Source organism: Nipponia nippon, unplaced genomic scaffold (genome assembly GCF_047370975.1).
Source record: "Nipponia nippon isolate SJK-2023a ecotype South Korea unplaced genomic scaffold, ASM4737097v1 scaffold_1, whole genome shotgun sequence".
In the NCBI taxonomy this organism is placed as follows: domain Eukaryota; kingdom Metazoa; phylum Chordata; class Aves; order Pelecaniformes; family Threskiornithidae; genus Nipponia; species Nipponia nippon.
The window spans coordinates 166,138,853-166,153,514 of NW_028262290.1; the positions used below are offsets into that span (position 1 = coordinate 166,138,853).

Consider the following 14,662-nt stretch of genomic DNA (forward strand, 5'->3'; position numbering starts at 1 on the left):
AAAAAATAAAGTTGAGAGGCACAGATGCAATTTTGTAGGACCTGAACTACCTTCCTAGTCCTGCCATGGCCTCTGTGGGTGACCACCTGTCTCCTGCACCTTGACTCCTCAGCATTGAATGGGGCTCTTGAGCATCCAGGCTCAGGAGAGGCAAGAGGCTAATAATGCAAGAACAATGTCCAAATTGTTTATCGGGTACTTAGCACCGGTGAATCCCAACTCTGATAGACGCCGGGAAGTGGAAGAGAAACCATTCTTAATCTCCTACAGAAAGCCACAAAGCAGGCCTCCATTTTTTGAAGTTCCTTTGAAATGACCTTTACAGAGTAATGAACTTAATTTACCTCAGAAGGATGAGCTATTTCTAGTGTGATTCAAAGCTACAACCACGGGGATTACTGCCAAGGCAACTGCATGCATGGGTAATTCAGTAATTCCCTCCACAGCCTGCCTGTGAGCTAAGTCTAAGTGAAGACTCTGAATGCCACCGAGGTGTGCAGCGTTGCGGACTAATAGCATATTTTATGATACCACTCACCTACTAAAGATGCCAGGTCCAAGCAATAGAGAGAATTCAACAGGTCTCAGTGCGATGATAAAAAAAACAGCAGCTTTACTTGAATGCATCCAGCTTGGGTTCAGGGGTTAACGAAAGTCAGCTGAAGATGCCAGCCCTTTCATCTGCTGTTGGCTGGGAGGTGGTTTCTCAACCAAAATGCTAGGGAGTGTCACAAAAGAGGGGGTTTTTGCAAGATGCAAAAAGCTGCAAGCAACTGCAAGCCTCACTGGTTTGCAAAAACCATTTGCTCAGAAAATAAGGTTTGTGTTTCTTCCAGTCTCTAAACTGACCACAGAGAGTGCACTTAGTTAAAAGCCAGGATGATTCCTAGCAGACATTCATTTTTAATGATCTCATAGAGTACTATAAAAAACTGAGAAATAATTTTTATTATTATCATTATTATTATTACTTTAAGTATGGCGTCAAACTCTCCGTGACTCTAAATCAGTGCAATTCTGGGAACTTCAGCTACAGAATTGACTCACAGATTTTAATAAGACTCAATACTCTTCCAGAAGATTTATTGTCATCAAACCCAATGTAATAGAGTCAGCGCAGAGATGATTGTGAAACTGGAAGGACAAGGGCATACACGAGGTCAGATTTGAAGATGTCATTATTGCATCGTGCTTTAAACCCTACAAATCTATAAGAGGCTATTTGGAGGTTCTTATTATAGAGACATAACACTATTTCTTTCTTTATTTTCTACCCAGACAACTGTTTTACAACAGGTGATAAACAACCGGCCTTCATTATCATTTGATTGCATTACCCTTTGGATCAAATCCAATTATATGAGCATCCTCCTTCTCCAAACATCTCTGATTAGTTTATACCCTCTGAAATTATTCATTTCCTCAACTAACGTCCTCTTACCTGGTAAATAGTATCTATTTACATACATCTTCAGCCTCATTAGCCTTGCACAGGCCAGAAGACACTTGTCCACCATCCAGATTTAAGCAGATGCCAAGAGATTGTTCTCTGCAGCAAAGTGAAATGATTTTGTCATCATTCTCAATGCTTTGTATACCCAAATATCTTTCTAAACAGCTCCCTCTGTATACCTCTTTGTGCTTTTGCTAATGAGTGCATTTCTCTGTCCTTGCCATGTTTATATCAAGGCCATTCCATGGGGGAGATTTCCAAAAACCTGGAAGCAGTTAAAGACCTAAATCCGTATGCAAGACTATAGAAATTATTGCTTACTTTGCACTGTTGGAATTTCCCCAGAAAAAGTTTTTAGTGATGACAATCCCCCAAATCCTCTTTCTCCTCACATACATCAACCTGCCAAGCTGTTTGCATGTGCACCAACTACTCTTGTTTCCATCAGGACACACCAGGTTAGCTTAAACAGGTAAATCAAACCCAATCCAAGCTTAGTTTATTGTCTCTTCTCAGCCAAGAACTGAACCCTGGAAAATGCCCTGGGTCTAATCTCTATATGACAGAGGTTAAAGAGTCTTTGTTCCCCTGTCTCAACCTCCCTCTAAGTCTGGAAACTACCTGGGTGCCATCACCAAGCAAACAACCAAAGCTGTGAGACCAGGAGCCAAGTGTGTGCTGTTGGTGTGGATTTGTCCAGGACCGATGAACCCCAGCAGGACACCCAGGTGTCCCTCAGCTGAGCTTTCAATTGACTTTCTCTGAAGGAGGTCATCAGTCTGCCCAGAGACCAAGGTTTCTTTCCTGCAGTGCGGAAAAGCACACCAAGATCAGAGGAGCACTACTGAGGACTGGATCAAGCCCAGCGTTCTGGTGGCACCTGAGTGCCACCATTTGCCCATACATTAGCAATGCCCGGCATGGTTTATACACGGCCTGCAAAGCCTTTACTATCACCCTGGAGCTACCCAGCCCCAAGCTCTACATCTGTCATAGCTCCACATTCATTTACAAACACCTTCCTCTCTTCTGCTGCAACCATCACAAGAGGGAAAGGCCTTTTCTTGCAGATGTCCCACTGTTGCCTTGTCTTTCTATGTGCAAGCTGTGGCAGTAGGAAATCCTTGCATAGCCTCCAGCCTTGAGCTGTAAAACAAACATGCAATGTTTATTTTCTAAAGAAGCTCAGATTCAAAGCCCTGCAAGGAAAGTTTGGTAGACACCACAGCTGCACATTGAGCAACCTGTGCCCTGGGGTACACAAGCATTGGAGACTCCAGAGACTTCTGGGGTAGTGTTGGAGGACTGTGGAAGGAGTCAAATCTAACACAGACTTGGCCATATTGGCCTGGGGGAACTGTGCCCAGAACATCATCTTTGCACGGTCCAGGACAGCGCTAGCTGGCCTGGGCCAAAACTATGCCGGATCATGCCAATATTTGCATAATATAGATGATGGTGGGACAGTGCTCTGGACTGGATCCTGGACCCTGTTCTGGATTTGTTTCACCAACATTAAATGCAGCCAAATCAGCCAGGAGTGCAATTTTGTCTGTGCTGACCAAAGCAGCAGGTTAGGAATCACGACATCTTCCCTTGTGTAACTTGCAGCCACTCTTCAAGGCAATAAAACTGATGTCCACAGCAAAGCACTATGAAAACAGCTAATGGAAAGTGCTACAGAAGAGCAGAATAGCTTAAGGACTCATGCAGGAAGCTTAATAATATCTCAGTTTATCACAGCCAGGAATAACACTCTTCTTTTTCCCCAAAGGGGGGAAATTCTAATGCTCTTTCATTATAAAATGTGTCTTGGACACAAAAAAGAAGAAGGATTAATTACATGACTCTGTGTAGTTGCAGAGTTTTCAGATAAAGAATAGAGAAAAATATTCAGAGCAAATGAAGAGCCAATTAATGGCTAATTTGTTTGTATCATTTAGCAAGCCCTGCTGAGCACCTGGGGGATGCTACTGCAAGGGAAACCAGGGACTAGTTCTCATAGATGTAAATCATTAACTTTCCTTTGTCTAAACCTCATGCATTTTGCATTACTCCACAGGAGGAGAGATCAGAGGTTCGTGTCCCTAATTTCACCTTGCCTGACAGAACTTCTTCATCCATTAGGAGGCAAAGGAAAAGAGGTCTGTTTGTTAAGTACGGTCAGTCTCCCACTGAGATCCTGGGATTCATCCTGGGGTTGAATTCTCCCCTGCACACGCACCCAGACAGGAGGAAGCCATCCTACCTTCCTTCCAGCCAGGGGGTAGGTCCCAGGCACATCTGTCATCTCCATCCCTCTCCATCACATCTCCGTTAGTATATTGTGTATATCAATGTTTTTTTATCAGCTCCAAGATAGCCCTTCTGCCTGAGCCTATCTGTTCTCCACATACTATTTGTTCTTCAAGACATGAAAGTGCTATCTTTTCATTAAATAACTGTTCCTTTTTTTGTCCTGAAGCCCCAGGCATAGTCTGGATCCTTCATGTTCTCCCACACATGCTGTACTAGACGCTGTATGAACCCAGAGAAGAAAGACACCACTTCATCCAGAGATGCTGAGCTCCAACAGCCTAACACACTGGTGACAATACAATGACTATAAATAGGAACGTGGGTATTATAACCACCAGCCTCTCATTTTTCCACCCTATTGATAAGCCCCTACAATAAGGACTCTTGCCTCTTTGCAAATATATGCATTTTCTCTCCCAGTAAATTTTGCTTTCCCAGGCCCCTTCCATGGTGACAAATTGCATGAAGCCCCACAGGCAAGTTCTTTTGTTTAATCAGAAGACTAAGTGGACTCAGACGCTTGGCCCGAACTCAAGTATAATGCCCGTCAGCAGTTGATGTGCTTCTTTCCTGACAGTCAGCTCTCCCTTCTTGACTCCTTGCCAGAGTCTAGTAAAGCAGCAGTGCTTCCTGAAAACATTTGTTACACCCCCAGCAAGAAGTACCCCAAAGTGACAAGCGTGAGTCAATAGATGTAAGACCAGCAGCCAGAAATGAATGCCTCTTTCTCAGTGAAAAAGAGCATCGAAACAGAAGAGAATGAATAAAAATGAAAAACAGGGATCTAATGTACTCACTGAGTAATTACAGCAACAAAAGCATGCGCCAAGCTGAGAGTTTCCATGGAAGAAAAAGCCGAATACCAAGGAAAGCAGATTTCATGCCTATTTGCTGCAGATCTCCATTCTGCTCCATTTCCATGCAGGGAATGTAACCTGCCCAGAACTCCCCCCGTAAGAAGAAACCACGTACAGGCAAGTCTCTTGCATTTCTCCAGAGCCTTGAGAAGCCATTCAGATCCCCAAAATATGGGCTGGCTGGTTGCATTCCGCAGTCTACCTCCAGCCCAATGTCCACCCATAGCAGGGTATGAGGGCACGTAGATAGAGGGAACTGTGCGGGGACGGTTTGTAATTTCAGCTCCAGATTCATCGCCTCACTCAGATTGCCATTTTCACTTGCAAATCTCACCTTCATGGATGAATTTCCTCTGCTTGGATGATGCTGTAAGCATCCACCTGGATTTATGAGTTCCAGTTTAGGAAGCATAGTGTTACTAATCCAGTGAGTATAATCCCTTTCCTTTAAATCCCTCCCTGGATTAATAATCATGGAATGGAAAAAAGATATGAAGGTGATCTTTCTTTTGGTGTAGTTATAAAACAGAGTTTCTGGCTATTAAATGTTCTACTACTACTTCTTTTTTCTTTTGTTGCAAAATTCACTGTCCTGTCTTTATTCTAACTTTGTTAATGATAGCCTAAAATAACCTCAAAGGTGAAGAAGTTATATTAGTTGCTCTCAGTTCCTGTATGACACTATTGTGTTATGTGGCTATGCGCTGTAAACACCATATTTCACCCCAAAATTGCTGCCAGTTTTCAAATAGCGGCCATTTCTCTAAAAGAGCCTTCATTATCTGAACTTCCTACCAGCTCAAGTCAATCGAGCCTTTTTTTTTTTTTTTTGATGGGTATCTCGCATCTCCAACTACTCAAGATAAGCGTCAGCCTTTATTTCAAATCAGTTTAACACTTCAAGAAAACTTCTGTGGCCAAATTAAAATTCACTCAGGATAAGGCGTTCTGCTTGTATGGAAAATAAGCTAGCTGACTTCAACTCAGGAGGAAGCCATGGAGCATGTCCATGTGTACCAGGGCACATCGTCACCTGATCAATGGCTAGAAAATGACATCATGCAGAGCTAGTGCTGGAATCTCTGCTGAGCTCCAGGGTATACCTCTGGTGGGTTTCCCTCTCATCTGGGAACAGTCCATAAGTTGCCCTTGGAGAGAGCCTTTCCACTAGCTTTAACAAGCAGCGTGTCCAGCCTTGCCCAGTAGAGCCAGGCTCAGCTGAAGAACTTCAGACATGTGTTTTCTGCCATACAGAGAGCATCCAGGACAACTGTGGGTATATGTCCCTGCTTTCAGGATCTCCAGCTCTTGGACTTGGACCTGGGGTGGTGGGAAGAGAAGTGGTGAGAAACAGTGAGAGAGGAAGGGGCATCCCACAGTGTCCCAGGACACCTGGTTAGCAAAAAGACTGCTGTCCCACCAGTTCCTTAACCATAACAGGAATAACTTAGTTATCTGGAATGGGGCAGACTGAGTCGATTCTTGAATTGCTGAAGAAAGCAAGTGAAGTTTTATCAAGGGAACAAAGGAAGATGGAGGTGGTTGATGGGGCTGTGGAGACCATTCTCAGCACAGAAAAGCACCATGGAAGACAGCACCATGATCAGAGGGAAGGAGCTTCAAGGGACTGAGAGATAACGACCATTAAATCCTCTTGCTCCTTGGGACTAGGTGACTTTATTTGTCCTGCCAGGAAGGGAGCAGGAGAGCAGCAGCTTTTGGGGTGAAGTGAGACACACCCAGCTGAGGACCATGAAAATCACCCTAGAAAATATGACTTTGAAGAGAAATTTGAAAAAAAAAGAGTGAAATGACTGCATTCATAAAGTGCAAGGGAGCTTGGAATAAAGGGAGGTATAGAAATTAATTTGTTAGAAGGGAACCAACATTAAAAGGTATCGCTTGCTCTGATTTTGAAGCAAAGGCTCTGTTTCCATGTCTTTGCAAGAGATCAATGGGTCTGTGCCCCATCACTCCATTTCCAGCCTGACACATTAATATAAGCTCATCTGATGGCTAAAACAAAGATGCTGATGTGGCCTGAGATGCTTTAGCTGCGGGTTCAAGTAACATCTTGGCTTAACTCCTACAGGTGTGGTAATCCAGGAGAAGGCTTTATGGGTCAGTAGTCTCCTGAACCTTCGGAGCTTCATCCTCCAGAAACTCTGTGTCTCTGCCACAAATTACATCAGCGATGTCACTTCAGATTTGATGGAGCCTCTCCATACAAGAAGCTTTCTGCTATAGCAGTACAGCTACATGGTGGAAACATTGCTCCCGTACAACAACAACAAAAAAAAAATTACCATCTTATTTTATTAGATTCCAGTTGTATCTTCAGGGTAAAAACGTACCTTGTGAAATTGAAGGGAACTTATTTGATGTAAAAATCTAGTGGAAGCAAGTTATTGTAGCTTTTCCCTGAGGGTGCTGTGTCCAGCCTCAGGCAACGTCATTTCAGATGCTGTAAAGTGAAAAGCAACCTATGTCTTCTCTCCTTCAGGGCTTCAGAGTAAGAGGGAAAACTTTGTTCAAAATATGTTACCATTTGTGCAGTAATCTCTGGTTTCCAGCGCTGCCTTTATTCTGATTGCCGTATTTTGTGTATTCATAGCATTGTTTCGAAATGAGTGTGCTGCTTTCTAATTCAGTTTGTTTATGTTTGCATGTGAATGTGGAATAAGAGAATTCACAAATGTAGCATGCCATATCTGTTCTAGAAAAGAATGCACAGGCAGAAGTTTTTGTGATGGAGAATGGACTTTCAGATAAATTAAAAGCAATCCTTAACATACAAAACAGTCTCATTTAAGAACAAGCTTCTGTCTTGCAATTAGCCCCACAAAAAGATTTAAAAAAAAAAAAGAAAAATACAGTTGCATTCACCACTCATTTAATTGGGAGCCTTTTTTAAATGCAAGCTCTTTTGCTGCTACGCATTCTCCGGAATTCTCTAAGACTTCTGATTACCTGCAATTACATACAATTACTTGATTAGATGTGAGACGACCTAGCCTTTTACTGGAATCACAGCTTTCATGATTCACATGGTTAGAATGAGCATTACAAGTTAAACAGCACTAATCACTTCAGATGAGATACTCAGAGCAGGAAAAATTGACTAAATTACCTTGACTTTAGTAAAGCTGCACTGGTTTATACTGGGCTGAGAATCCAGTACCGGTATGGTAGCATGATTTAAAATCATCTGATACATAACAAATCAGAGGCTCTTTGGACTTCTGTGTTTAGCCTGTGCCTCTCTCGAGTTTGCTTCATTGTTTATTATTGGAATAATATAATTAAGATTATTGGATTACCAGATAAAGTCGTCTCTTGCAATGAGCTGTAATAGCTAAACCATCTGTCTGTTAGTATTAAATGAGTGTGCTGAGTCATATATCTGCATTTGAGCATCCAGACCAGTACAGAGACATTACAATATCTCCTTTAACCTTTCCACTGATTTAAGATTTGTTGTTCTTTAGTCATGGCACTTATAAGACAAAAAAGGCCTTCCCTGAGGCCACAGAGAGAAGCCCAGGTGATGGGTGTATAAGCAGCACATTTCCATGACTAAACCTCACCCGTCCATTGCTGGAGACACCCCAGGTTGTGGTGGCACCCAGTTTGGTGTGGTGGCACCGACACAAAGTGGTGTCTCATTTACCCCATGAGTTCCCCTGCACTTGCTGTCTAAACGTCTCCAGGGAGTAGTTCAGGGTGGAAACCTAGCATTCATGTTCTGGTTTGTCTCCTGCAGAGTCCTACCTGTCTGTCCAGGTGCCATTCTGCTGAGAAAGGAGTCCAGTCTGGATTGGAGGAATAAATGGGCATTTCCACAGCCATGTCATTATCATCTCACCTGCTACTGAAAGGCAGCCACCTCTGGAGGTAGAAAAATACAACTGGTTCAGTCGTCCACAATCAACTTCTCCCAGGGCTTTGGATGGGGGAGCAAAGTGAAGTGACAAGCTGTGAAATACTGACCAAAAATGTAAGAGGAAATTGTACTCAGGGGGAAATACAACTCTTGCTTTCAGATGGACTTGCTGGAATAAATGAGCTGGGAAAATTTAGCCTTCTCTGTACCTTGTTTATTCTAATGAGATATTCAAACTCTTTCTGTTTGTGTTTTAGGGGTGTCTTTTTTGAATTCAGTCAGCTTCTGGAGGCCTTTTGCCTTGGGGTTCCTGAGTTCTTTAGCTCTTTGTTGGTGTTTATGGTGAGGATTATGTCTGTCTTAGTCAAAGGGACTTTTCAGTCTCCTACACATTGTTTTCCCAACAGTAAGGAAAGGAGGGACCAACCAGCCTACAAGGTCCAGTCCCTCCTGTCACAAGCAAAAGCACCCACCAGCCTTTCCAAAACTGATTGAGCTTCATGTGACAAGTGGCCACAATCTGTCCTTGGTTGCTTCTTGCTGAACCTGTTCCAAACATCCATTTTCTACCTTTTAGAGACCTTCTAATTTCCTCTCTGAATTGATCTGTGCCCTGTTTATCTTCATTTGCCTTTGTTTTCACATTGTCCTTGAGCTTAAATAACTCTTCTTTCTCGCTGACCTTTGCCTTAAAAACCACAGCAGTTATATCCCCACTCTGCACTAGTTTTTCTACTCAAAACTGATGTCTTCCTCAGTTTTGATCTCTCCTCTTTTACCAGATTTTATATTGTCAACTCTGTGCACCATTCCCACTCAAAGGCATCTTCCCTGACCACAGAAGACAGTGAGGACAAGAGCCTCAAACACTTCTTTCTCATACAAGACATGCCTTCAACAGATGGATGTGGTCCCCCAATTACTAGATTACATGGATTGCCTCAAAACTTCTGAGCATCAGACAGAACCAGGTTCACCTCAGTCTTTTATGTCCCATCATCATCAGACAAAACACAGAGGTGGTCTCACCACCACACCAAGCCTGAGCTATGGACCTGCAGAAGGACGCCAACCATACTTAGATGGCTGCCAGGCAGCTCAGACCAGGTGATATTTCTTCATGGCTTACCACCTAGACCTGGGTGGAAAATGCCAACAAACACATCCAAACAGGGCTTCCCGGTAGTGCCTCAGCTGCTCCCTCAGCCCTGCCATTCATGGGCATTTTATCCCATACCTACCTTTACAGAGCCAAGCATGGACCACTGATGGTGGGTGCACTGATTGGGCTGTGAAGGTCAAGTCACTCAGTGCCTAGGAATCTTCATTCTGGGGGAAGTATTCTTTCCTGGCTTGCTTTCCCTTTTTCTGCCTAACTAGATTTGCCAGGTATCTGTCCTGCCTGCAGAGTTTCCAGGGGCCCCACACAGAAAACAGGCACACTCAAGATCTGTCAAGCTGTATTTTAATTTAAGCAGACAAGATCTTCTCAGCTCCTTCCAAACTGAATCACACCACACTTCATTCCTCCCTCCTGGGCAGCTCTGGCTCTCTCCCCTTTTCATTCTCTCTCCTTTGCCTCACGTTCTCTGCAGAAGGGAAGAAACATCTGCTCCTCCCCTGTTTACAGCTTCAATGACACTCTCCTTCATGCTTTTCTCTTGGCCAAACCTACACCACTCCATAAAAAAAAAAAAAAAAATACGGTCAAGCGTGTTTTTCTAAACAGGACAAAAAGTACAAATCCTGTCCTTGGAGGCACACAAGCACATAAAAACACATGAGAGAAGGTCAGTTGTTAATGCCATAATTACCCCTCCTGCTCCTTAAGAGCAGCATTGTCTTCGAATTCACCGGGGATGGGCACTGTGGCTGAGGAGATGTTAGCACGAGTTGGAAGTCAGCTGTGAGGAATTAAAAGGCAGCAGAGGCAGGAAGAGCTAATAAGCTTTCCCACAGAGGTCTTGTGGTTTTAGGCACTGGGCCCCAATTCAGCTCAGTACATGCTGTGCTCAGCACGTGCTTTGCTGCAAAGCAGAGGAGTTTGGGACATTTAACTTAACGTATCATGATTTCTGCAAGCACGTTGCAGACATGCCCTCTCTGACACTTTGTGTATGACACTCACAGACCTGTCTTTTGCCTCTCTCCCATTTCACAGCCAGACCATTGCTTCAGATATAGACAACAAGCTCTGTGTCCTCTCTTAGTCTACAATACAGCTGGCCAGATCACCAGTAGCCAAGCCCTCACACCAGTAGCAAGGGGTCCAGGTCGTGGTGAGGAGCTGTCACCGAGTCAGAGCTGTGGTAGAGAGGAGCAGATCTGCACAGCAACACCATGGTCTGGAGCATCAGGGAGAGTCCTTGATCAAGCCCATAGCAGTCAGGGAGCGTTTCCACATCTTCTTTCAGGTGCTGCCTAGACCTGCTGGCACCAAAAGACAATCTCCATTGAACTGCAAAACCAAGGATGTGTCCTGAAGCTTTTGCCCCAACGTCAACTGACAGATATTACTCATAGGTCCTGATTGGAGTCCAAATGTACAACCTATCTTCCTTCAGCTATGCTGAAGTGCCCACCCATAGATATCCAAAGGGCCTCAGCAACTTATCTTGAGCTCCCTCTAGATTTGAGGGGGCATGCCTGTTTAGGTGAGATCCAACAGAAGAATTTGCAGTAGTAAAAAGTCCCTATTCATGAGGGTGCAGGGGTTTGCCCATGCTAGGACTTTGTCCAAGCCACTCTCTTAAAACTGCCTACCCTGCAGGAAGCAAATACTTTTTAGCAGTCCTTTCTTTCTCCTGGCTCATTTTCCTCCACAGTTTCTCTTGCATGAACAACTAACTGGAACAAATTAATAGGCCTTTTTTTTCTAAGGCAACAAGGGACCATTAGATCATTTGAGATTGATTTCCCATATAACACAGTGTCACAATACAGGGCTTTCCTTCAGCAATCAGTTGGCTCCCTCCTATCCGTTTCTCATCAGAGAGGCACTGCTTAATGCTTCCTGGGAGAGCTTCTCTCTTTTTCCTAGTATTTGACATAACTAATCTCTTTGGTAATCCTTGTAGATGACTGTGAAACAGACCCCTCTGCTTCCCAAACATGTTTGGGCTTCTGGAGCCCCAAAGGTTCTTTCTGTAGTGCTGAGGACTTGGCAGCTCTGTGAAAGGGAGGTGCAGTTCATATTCGCCGAATTTGGTCCATGCATTGGCAAGTACAGGATGGAAACAAGAAATTTTACACGGGCAAAGTAGAGGGCTGTGTTCCTGGTTACAGAAAGGGAGACATGCAAGAGAAAGAAAGAGGTAAAATCCAAAGAACTCAGCCTAAGACTATCCATGTCATGAATTTAATGCTCCAGCTGCTACTTTCAGCAGCTTTCAGGCCTTGGAAGATAAGGGCAATATTCAGTGGCCTTCCACCACCGTTCATAACGGGGATCACATCTCTAACCTTGGCATCTAACTTGGCACCGACTGCAGCTGAATTAACCAGCCCCTGTGCTGAGTTTAACAGCCTTGGTTCCTTAGTTTGGTCCGAGTCACATCTTGTTATTAGATCACTTTTTATACCCTAATAATACTGTGTTGGGAATGCAGTGGGATCTGCCTTGTTTCCCACAGGAATTTGGATTTGTGGATGAGCAGCTGCAGAGGGGTTACTGAGAAGACTAACATCCATACTCATCCTCACCACTACACACAAACAAGAGCAGCTCCAGCAGTTGTCAAAATCCATCTGGTTCAGTTGTTCTTCTTTTACAAGAGCATCTTTAGTACATTGCAGACTCTCCTGGGGCTGAGTTATGTCTTGGCCATTAAATGTCTTCCAAGTTCCACAAACTTTTAGTTTATGTCCACATTGTAAACCCACTCCTTGTGCACAGCTGTCCCAGAGAAGCCTCCTCAAGAAACCAGTGACCAGGGCCCCAGGAAGACTTCCAGATAACCTTCCTCCTGCTGCCCATCCACAGCCTTTTTATTGGACACAGGCACCACTGTGAGCAGGCACAATAGAGCAGATCCTCCTGGCCCAAAGACCCTCAACAAATGTTTTGTAAGGTCACTACAGTGCAAAGCCTCCGTTTGGAAATCACATCGATGGGAGAAGACAGTTGGATAACGTAGCTGGAATGGGGTTTAGTAGATCTTTCTCTAAACCCACGCTGAGCATAGTCTGAAAGTCCAGTTTTCTATGGACTTTCAAACACAAAGTGCTGCTCCAGTGTGAAAGAGAAAGGATGGGTTTGTGGTCAAAGCACTGGCCTGAGATGTAGGACATAGCTGTATAGATTACAGAGCCAGAAGATGTCTGGGCTTACATCCGGCATAACGCTGTCTGCTACAGTCCCAAATTCACTCCTGTTCACATGGGAACAAAACACGTTTGCAAAACCTATCTTGCTTAAAAAAAAAAAAAAAGTGTTTAGGGACAGAGGCTCTGTCACAAGCCTTGGTAAACTAACTGAATAGTTAAATGTACTTATGTTGAAACCTGCTCCTTCTTCCTGGCCAGGACTGTCTTCCAGCAAAGGGAAGAAACAAAGGTCCCTGTGTTGGTAGTCACACTAAAGGGCTATTCTCAGTCCTTCCCCAGTCTCGCCAGGTGGTTTAAGTGATCTAGGACAGGCTACCTGATCCCTGTGTGCTTCAGCTGTTCCACCTGCAAAGTGCTCACTCACTGACCTGCTTCATCTTGCTGTTACTCCCTTTTTGCACTTTCCCATGCAGGAATTGCCTCCCGTCAGCCCAGACCCTTCCCAGTTTCCACTCCTCTCTGGTCGGTAGTGATGTCTCATAGTGGTGTAGCGAGTCCTTCTCTGTGCTGGTGGCTCTTGGCAGCAGTCTGGGTGCCAAGCATCATTGCTCCCTAGCACCTGTCAAGAAAGGGATCTGCAGAGGGAGAAACTGAGTCGCATGTGTCAAAGGCAAGGTCCCTGACTCCCGCCTCCCATGCCATAGCAGGTCCCAAAGAGGTCCTTCTCCCGGGAGAAGTGGGTGTCAGAGCTTGAGGCCACAACTCCCCCGCTTGGGTTAAGCTGGTCTCCTCTTATCCAGATTGCTCTATGCTTCCTGCTCCAGCTGCTCCTCCAGCCCCACATGCTGATGCACCGTGTCAGGATAGACCCTTTTGGGTTATTCCCAGTTTAGGGGACTCAGGGCTGAATGCACCCATCCTCAGGATGAGGGCCAGGTTTGGGCAGCCCTGTGCAGTCCTTGGCCATATGCCCAGAAGTGGCAAACTCGGCAGGGCCAGACACCTCCTATTCCCCCACTGGCACCCTGGACAAGTGCTCCTGCACACAGCTTGTGTAAGCAAAACAAGTCCTGCCACTTAGCTTTTAAGGGTGGGATTTTTGCAGGAGCAAATTAGACCCTTTTTCAATCATACCCTTTTTAAGACATGCTGTTAGGTCCAGCAGGCACACATGCATATGTATCTGCTTGCAAACACATACCTGTAAACAGTGTGTACATGTACACCTCTAGGTCCACATGCATGTCTCACACAGACACCCTCCTGTCGGGTCCCCCTCTGAAAGCTTATCTGGTCGTTTCAAAGTCTGGATGTCCTGTTCCTACAAAAAACCCTATGATAACAAACGAGGAGTGGGGATGTGACTTCATCTCCCTCCACTTTTGAGCTGTTTGCAGTGAACTATGTTTGTTTATTTGCTTGTTTTACTATTTGAGTGCATTTTAGGGCTGTTTTTTCAGGGGGGGAGATTTCAAAAGGCCTCGACAAATCCTCCTTTAAAACCAGACCATTTGTTCCCTCCCAACTCCCCACCCCCCGCCCTCCCCAGCAGAATATAAATATATAAATAAATAAAAAATATAAATAAACATGCTTGTTATTCTGGTTTAAACTCTTGAGGGATCTGTTAAATTCCTCATGCACAGCGCAAGCAGCAGCCTGACTAATGCTGCGCACACACTCATCTTGGGGGTTTTCCTTTTGCGGTCACCATGATGTCGTATGTGGGCTTTGATGCATGCGCATGAAGAATAAGGGGTCAAAGGACGGGGCCAGGGGGGCTATGGGTGAAGGAGTCAGCACAAAAATAACCCATGTTCTTCTGTGGCACTGGCCAAGGACAATAAAAAGGCTGAGGCATACAGTCAGAAAATCCCTTTTTAGAGGCTTGGCGTGGGCAGCAGA

At 44.7% G+C, this 14,662-nt stretch overlaps 1 protein-coding gene across 7 annotated transcripts in view; it reads left to right on the plus strand.

Moving 5' to 3' along the window:
* PTH1R (parathyroid hormone 1 receptor) overlaps positions 1-8,621 on the plus strand; it is a 152,020-nt gene extending 143,399 nt beyond the window's left edge. For 4 of the 7 annotated variants that reach the window (XM_087732103.1, XM_009475320.2, XM_087732152.1 and 1 more), the window contains 2 exons: positions 3,516-3,597; positions 3,918-4,943. The gene's annotated coding sequence lies outside the window, so the exon portion shown is untranslated. Of the gene's footprint in view, positions 1-3,515; positions 3,720-3,917; positions 4,944-8,371 lie in introns of those variants that run through there. The other 3 variants (XM_087732126.1, XM_087732136.1, XM_087732117.1) reach the window with 3 other exon arrangements.
* Positions 8,622-14,662: the final 6,041 nt, after the last annotated feature.